Source organism: Phoca vitulina, unplaced genomic scaffold (assembly GCF_004348235.1).
Source record: "Phoca vitulina isolate PV1807 unplaced genomic scaffold, GSC_HSeal_1.0 scaffold3, whole genome shotgun sequence".
Classification (NCBI taxonomy): domain Eukaryota; kingdom Metazoa; phylum Chordata; class Mammalia; order Carnivora; family Phocidae; genus Phoca; species Phoca vitulina.
This window is the reverse complement of record NW_022589706.1, coordinates 25,364,957-25,373,414: the sequence shown is the minus strand read 5'-3', so window position 1 is coordinate 25,373,414 and position 8,458 is coordinate 25,364,957. Positions and strand designations below refer to the sequence as shown.

Sequence of the window (8,458 nt, the reverse complement as noted above, 5' to 3'; positions counted from 1 at the left end):
AAAAATTGTACTACATCAAAATTAAGGGCTTTTATTCATCAAAAGATGCTGTTAATAGAGTCCAGGTGCACCACTATTTACATTAGCCCCTAACTGAAAACTACCCAAATACCCACAAATAGTAGAATAAATAAATAAAATACATAATTTTATATCACAGAATGAATGCTATACAACAACAAGAGTGACCATTCTACAATGAAATACAATGATATGGAATCATAAACATAATTTTGAGAACAGTGCATAATCCTCTATTTATATAAAGTACATCTTGTAAAACTAAATACCGTTGGAAGGCAAGATAATGCTTACTGTTAAAGGCAGTGACTGCAACAGAGATGACTTTGACTTCCCATTGGCAGTAGTACTGTTTCTTGATGTGGGTGCTTGTAAAAATGTATTATGCTGTATATTTGTGATTTGACCACTTTTCTGTTGGTATAATGCACTTAAATAAAAACATTTAAAACAATAAGGCAAGGGTCTTAGGCTTTGTTCAAACTACTATCTCTAGAAAGACTTGGCCTTTAGGAAGTAAGTTAAGGAAATTAGGATTTTGATTTAAATTCCAAACAGAAACATCTTTAGCAGCATGTTCATAAGTGTGTTGAGATTTCCTATCACCCTTTCTCAATCTTCACCTTGGCTTGGCTCAGTGCTGGTTCTTCATTTTCTCTTTGTTTAACTTACCTCTCTTTGTTTCTACTATTATTTCTACTTTCAAAGGAAAAGTATGTGGAGCCAGAAAAGAGATTTGAGTTCATATCTGAAAGATAGAACTTACGGTTGAAGTGTGATTCTGTGACTTCTACAATGAATACAGGATACAGTTGGGTGCAAAATACTTAAGGAATGATCAAGTTCTACAGAATGCTTCCATCCTGCTTTGTTTTTTTGTTTTTTTTGTTTGTTTTTTTAAATATTTTATTTATTTATTTGAAAGAGAATGAGATAGAGAGAGAGCATGAGAGGGGGGAGGGTCAGAGGGAGAAGCAGACTCCCTGCTGAGCAGGGAGCCCGATGTGGGACTCGATCCCGGGACTCCAGGATCATGACCTGAGCCGAAGGCAGTCGCTTAACCAACTGAGCCACCCAGGCGCCCCCCTGCTTTGTTTTTTAAACAGTGTTTTTTGTTGTTGTTATTTATTTATTTACTTACTTATTTATTTTATTTTGGGTGGGAAGGGCAGAGGGAGAGAGGTGAAGAGAGAATCTGAAGCAGGCTCCCCACCCAGCACAGAGCCTATCATGGGGCTCGATCTCACAACCCTGAGATCATGACTTGAGCTGAAATCAAGAGTCAGAGGCTTAACCGACTGAGCCACTGGGGCACCCCGATTCTGTCCTGTTTTAAATGAGATGTTCAAGGGCAGCACAGCATGATGATTAGCTGCATGCACTCTGGAACCCACTACCTGAGTAGTGAGTCAATGAATTCTCATTCCTTTATCTAAAGAGTGGGAGTAATTCTAGTATTTATGTCCTACTGTTGTGAGGTTTAAGTGAAATAAAGCCTCTAGAGTCCTGTGCACATACAATTTCAAGTAAGTATATTCAGTAAATACCATTATTATTATTTTTTCAATACTGGTGGGATATAATAAAAGCAGCAATTTAGGGCTGGCTTTACTGGTCCATAATTTTCTGGCAATGTGAACTTGTATATTTAACTACATGAAGCTTCATATTTTTTTCTGCAAAATAGGAGAGAGAAATCAAAATGAGATAAAGTATGTGAAAGAATCTAGCTTAGTCTTTGGTCACATGATAAATCTGTACTTTGTATAATAAGTGCAAATTCAACTAGGTTAGTAGGGAATATAATCAGTGTTAGTCTGTGAATTAATATAAATTTTAAAGCTCTATTCACACATTAGTATTGAATGTTACTATGTAATAACATATATAAAAGAGAGGGAAAAATTCTTCCACTGACATAAGAGACTTTTAAGACAAGCATACCAATTATACCTAAGACACATGGTCTCTAAGTCTTAGAAATGAAAATGCTATATAAATCTAAAGGTTTATGGTTAAGATAAATTTTCTTTGTCACATAGCAAGGCCAAAAAGATGGTTCTAAAAGAAAAGGAAGATGCCCAGTGATGAGACTTCTCCTACTTGTCTTTGAGTTCCCCAAACATGAGATGACCCTACATGCACTATGGGAGGGATACAAGCATTTATCAGGTCAAAACCAAACCAGTCAGCATCCCCCTTGCCCCCTTAAGAAAATAAATTAAAAACAATTTTTTAAAATAAAGGAAAAATTATGGTAGAGATTCCATAATTTTTTCCTTTACTATTTCTATAATATAATTGCTCTTTGGGGATTACTGCAGTTAAAGTGAGGTGAGCATTTTGTTTTATTCCATCTCGACTATCTTCCCCTCTCCAGTTTTCTGGGCATGTGTATCAGTGTTCAGAAGAAAGCAAGGGCTATTCTTGCAGAAGGGCTTGCCTTTGGAGAGAGTGTCAGGAAGGATGAGTCACTCTTAGAATTGATTCCAGATAATCTGTTGCCAAGCTATATTTGCTAATGCAGTCGTCTAAATCCTGGTGTCCATGGAACATAGAGGAAGGCAAATTTGTCCTTGTCATTACATGGCCAAAGGCCTCCTTTGAAAGATAGAAGAAAATTAATTAGACTGCAAATTCATCCATAAAATGAAAAGACAGTTTACCTGAGCAAAGAGATCTGGAAGAGGAAGACTCATTTTATTAGGAAGCTCTTAGTGTTCTGCTCAAGTAGCATACATCTGTGCAGAAGATATAATTATTTGTCATTATTATTCCCAATCCTGCAGTTAGTCAAGGAAAAACTAATATTAATACTTCATTATTACTGACTATACATATAATGCTCACTCAATGGCAACATTACTGCACTCAGAGATCTTAAAAGGCTCACGAAAGCATTTAAATAAAATAAAAATTGAGCCAGCTAGATTCTGGATCTCAAAAAGTAAATATAATCATTGCTGCATAAAGTGATTGAAAACTAAATCAGTAAAGAAATGTCTTACCATTTCAACCATCATGATAGATATATATGATTAAACAGTTAAAACTGATCTGTTGAGAGTACTTAAAATTTCTATATGCTTTTGCTATTTTAAAGCAAAAATTTTTTAACGAATACAGAACATGAAGACATTTTTTTTACCTATAAAAGTCTATATTTCTGACTGTTGAGCAGTATGATTTTTTTTAAATGATAAAAATGAATTCTATAAAAGTGAGACTAGATGAACTTAAAGATTCCTAAATATTTTGCCAAAGGGATAAATGGCCCTTCTCGTTTATGCTGTTTACAGAACTTGGACAACTGAAGAAAAGATACAACTAACCTTACCTCCCACTGGGATGATAATAAAGGTTTGGACATAATATACTTAAGAGAAAACTAGATTTAACTTATGGCAAGTAATTTTGTCCTCTTTAATTCATGATATACAGATAGAAGAAGAGCAACAGAGATTGGGTGTTGTATGCTTCATAGGCACCATTCCATTAAATGGGTCATAGAAAAGGTATTGTGTTTTCTTCATATTAATAAGTGTTAAATATAAACATCACAATTAGAAAAATAAGGAAATTTAATATCTATTATATCAAAATTTAATCAAGTAAAAAATGAGGAAGTGATAACCAAATCACATAATAAATTCTGTGTATGGGGGATGAGGACTGGGAGAACAGGTAGATCTTAAGGAAATCTCTACACACACCACTCCACTACCAGTGCTCTCAGTTCCACCTGATTAGAATAAAGACCGCAAAAACAATGTCAGCAAAATGGATTCAGCTTGATGGATACAAAATGGCTCCATGAACACAACAAAAAAGACATTTAAAAAACTTTGCTTTGAGAGATGAATTAAATCTGTATAATTTTATGTTCTTTATTTTTTTCCTCCTGCACTAAAATTTTCCACTATCTCTTTTTTATAGCCAGCATTTCTAGTGTTTGCAAAGAAAGCATTTAGTTTTTATTTACTTAATAAAAGCTCGATAGGCAAGATAAACATTAAGTCCATTCTTGAAGGAAATGAATTTGGCAAGAAAAGAGGGCAATGTTCTTAGAACAGAACTAATTCTCAAAACAGGACAGGGAAAGTATGGGTAGAATAAAGCCAGATAAATAAAAGTGTTGAAAAAACTATATAGCTGTAATTTCTTAGAATCTGCTATGCATTGGGCACTGTGTAAGGCTCAGTGGAGAATACAAATAAAATATAATGTAATTTGCTGTCAATGAGTTTTAAATCTCATTGGAAAGACTAATATATGCCACTTTTCAATTGTGCAGAGAGATTTAGTAGTGTCATGATTAATGAATTATAGTTTTTACTTCAGTAATTTAAAATTATATTTAAAGTTAAATTAGCACTATAGTAGAAGACCTGAGTGTCCCTTTAGGAACTACTATATTAGAGGGAATTCCCATTACTAATACTACCACCACCACGACCACCACACCACTTACTTACTGGGTGCCTACAATTTGCCAGGCACTGTTTTAGTTCCTTTACATTCATTAGCCCATTTAATTCATGAAACAACCCGACTGTGTTGTGGTATTCATAATTACTACTCCTGTTCCAGAGATAAGGAATCCAGGTTACTGAGATATTAAAGTAACTCTCCCAGTTTCTGAAAACCTTCAGTCTACTGCTTGAAAGGCAAAGGCTGAAGGATGTCAAGTTCCCACAATAGGGAAAACTAGATATTTTGAAGTGTCTCTGACATATATAGATACTAGATAAAAGAATTTTAAAAAATCTTTTTAAATGCAATTCTGGACTTCTAGGAATTTAGGGAAACCTTAACCAGTGAAAAGAAACTTTTCTGATCAGCAATGGAGTATATGAGAATAAGGAGTAAACTATAATTCTTCTAACAGTTGACTTCTTAAGAGAAACAATGGGAAAAGAAGATAAAGAAATCATTATTGTCAAAGTGCTAGGGAGGTGCAAGACAAGGTGGTGATAGGGAGTGTTGATCTAGAATTGTGTGCCTACAACAATTACTTTTAAGAGGTAGAGTGAAAAACTGTTTCAGATACACAAAAGCTAAATTTGCTACCAACAGGCTGTCACTAAAGTAGCTTCTAAAGAATGTACTTTTACTTTTAAAAGGATGTACTTTTAAAAAAGGAAAATGATCCCAAAGTAGATGTTTAGGTTTCAAGACAGAAGGATGAGCACAGAAACTGGTAAGCAGAAAATACATCTACACAAACTTCATCTGTATGGGAAAAAAATCTATTTTTAAAAAGTCGAAGATACTCTGTAACTCCATCCAATTGTTGCAAATGGCAAGATTTCATTCTTTTTTATGGCTAATATTCCATGATACACACACACACACACACACACACACACACACACACCACTTCTTTATCCATTCATCAGTCTATGAACACTTCAGCTGTTTCCATAATTTGGCTATTGTTGATAATGCTGCCATAAACATCAGGGTGCATGTATTCCTTTTAACTAGTATTTTTGTATTCTTTGGGTAAATACCTACTAGTGCAATTGCTGGATCATAAGGTAGTTCTATTTTTAACTTTTTGAGGAACCTCCATACTGTTTTCCAGGGTGGCTGCACCAGTTTGCATTCTCACCAATAGTGCAAGAGAATTACCCTTTTCTGCATCCTCACCAACACCTGTTGTTTTTTGTGTTGTTGATTTTAGCCATTCTGACAGGTGTGGGATGCTATCTTATTGTGGACAAATACCATATCATTTCACTCATATGGAATTGAAGAAACTAAACAAATGAGCAAAGGGGGAAAAAATAGAGAGGCAAACCAAGAAACACTCTTAACTATAGAGAACAAACTGATGGTCACCATAGAGGAGGGGGGATGGGTTAAATAGGTGATGGGGATTAAGGAGGACAGTTGTGATGAGCACCGGGTGTTGTATGTAAGTGTTGAATCACTAAATTGTACACCTGAAACTAATATTATACTATATGTTAACTGGAATTTAAATATAATTTTTTTTAAAAATGAAAAAAAAGTCAAAGAGAAGAAAAGCTAAAAAGAGGCCAAATAGCATAAAGTAAGACTGTAGACATGAGTTAAAAATACAATAGTAATGAAAAAATAAATGTAAATATGCTCTATTTAGCAGCCAACAGATCAGTATTATAATGTTACATGGAAAATGGTCCAATTATATTCTATTTACAAGAAATATACTGAAGCTATGAGGACATGAGAGTTTGAAAATATCAGAAGAAAATCTGTATTAGCTATGTTAGTATAAAAGGGTCTTTAAAGGACACATTATTTTAGAAACAAAGTCCTATTTAATAATAGATCAATCAATAAGAAAATTATGTAAATTTAAATTTGTATGTTCATACCAAAATAGCCTTAAAATATAGAAAGTTGGGGTGTCTGGGTGACTCAGTTGGCTAAGTGGCCGACTATTGATTTGGGCTCAGGTCATGATCTCAGGGTCCTGAGATCACACCCTGCATGGGACTCCATGCTCAGCAGGAAGTCTGCTTCAGGATTCTCTCTCTCTCCCTCTACCCCTCCCCCTGCTTACACACACTCTCTCTATAAAATAAGTCTTTTTTTAATTAAAGATTTTATTTATTTATTTTAGAGAAACAGAGTGAGTAGCGGAATGGGCAGAGGAAGAGGAAGAGAGAGAGAATCCCAAGCAGACTCTTCACTGAGTGTGGAGTCAACGCAGGGCTTGATCTCTCCCCCAGATCATGACCTGAGCTGAAATCAAGAGTCAGACGCTTAACAAACTGAGCCACCCAGGCACCCCAATAAATAAATCTTTAAAAAAATATATAGAAAGTCAAAATTGTTAGATCTGATTAGAATAAATTGGCAAAACATTTAGTATCATGGGAAATTTTCAAACCTTATCTTTCCATTTTTGTTAAGACAAATAGACAATCAGATAAAAAGTTGGACAAGGTATACAATATTTGAAGAATACAATTAACTTGATTTAATGGGTATATATTTGAAGCCTGCACCCAAGAGTCAAGAATGCACATTGTTTTCAAGGACACATTGAATATTTATAAAATCTGACCATATAGGCCAGAAAGAGAATCTGAAACTTTAAAATGTTTTTAGAGTATCTAATGAAACATTTTCTAAACATAATGCAATTAAGTTATAAAATAACAAAATGATAAATCTAAAAGCCTTATATGTTAGAAGGTTTAGACATACTTCCAAATATTTCTAACAAAAAGAAGAAATCATAATGAAAAGTACATATATGTACAAATGAACATGACATAACTTTAGAGGATAAAGTGGGTATGATAGTTTTGAGGGGATTTAGTTTTAAGTGCTTATACTGAAAGAAAAGGAAGCTTATAAAATGTGAGGTAAGCATCTAATTGAAGAAATTAGAAAGTGAATAAAGAATCACGCTAAAGGAAGTAAAAGCAAAGAGGTAATAAAAATAAGAACAGATTTCAAAAACCAGAATTCAATTCTTTGAAAACACTGAAAAGCAGACAAATATATGAAGATTGATCTAGAAAATAGGAGAGAAGTCACAAATAAGCAATATTAGAAATTCAAAAGAGGACACAAATACAGATATAACAGATTCTAAATATGAAGGGTAAGAATAACTTCACATTAATACAATAGAAGTATTAAAGAAACAACAAATTCTAGAAGCCGAGACTCATCAACTTTTCTCTTTGTACTAATTAATATCATGGTTATCCTAAAGGAGTGGAACACTCTGTTTGCCAGAGAATTTAAATTTATGTTTGCCTCTATTAGCAAAAGCAGATGTGTGAATTAGTTATATAAGCATGGACTTAGGGATTTAAATTAAATTTTTAGCATTGTCCAATTCAGTGTTTTGGAGATGTGGTTTTCACTGGATCATGGATCCTTATTAGAAGGTCCTATTGTTCCATTTGACCTACTAGAGTTATGGGTATAAAGATCTCCCCGAGCTATGGGTATAAAGATCTCCCCAAGGTATAAGGGGCTGAAATGTAGAAAGCTCTCTTCTTAAATGTTTCAAAAGCCAGTCATCTTGTTTTTCCCTCCAATTTTCTCTTTCCAAATCCTGTAAGGAAATGAAAGAGAAGTAGGGACATTATTGGAAGAAACTTCTGCCAATTCACTAGGAAAGAATGAAAAAAAAAAGTTGCAACTCATCTACTTCGTGAAATTTTATTTTTTGAAAAATCATGGTGGGGGGGCGGCGCCTGGGTGGCTCAGTTGATTATGCATCTGCCTTTGGCTCAGGTCATGATCTGGGCTCAGCCAGGGGTCTGCTTCTCCCTCTGCCCCTCACCCTGTTCTCGTGCTCTCTCTTTCTCTCTCTCTCTCTCTCTCAAATAAATAAAATATTTAAAAATAAATCATGGCCAAAAATAGAAAATAAGTTGTTGGAGATAAGCTCTGATATATGTTCATGGAAATATCCCCAACT

General features: G+C 34.3%; 1 non-coding gene across 1 annotated transcript; it reads left to right on the top strand.

The window, feature by feature from the left end:
* The first annotated feature begins 2,098 nt into the window (after positions 1-2,098).
* LOC116630352 lies at positions 2,099-2,180 on the top strand. Its single transcript, XR_004298948.1, has one exon. It is a non-coding gene; the product is annotated as a small nucleolar RNA Z195/SNORD33/SNORD32 family (small nucleolar RNA).
* Positions 2,181-8,458: the final 6,278 nt, after the last annotated feature.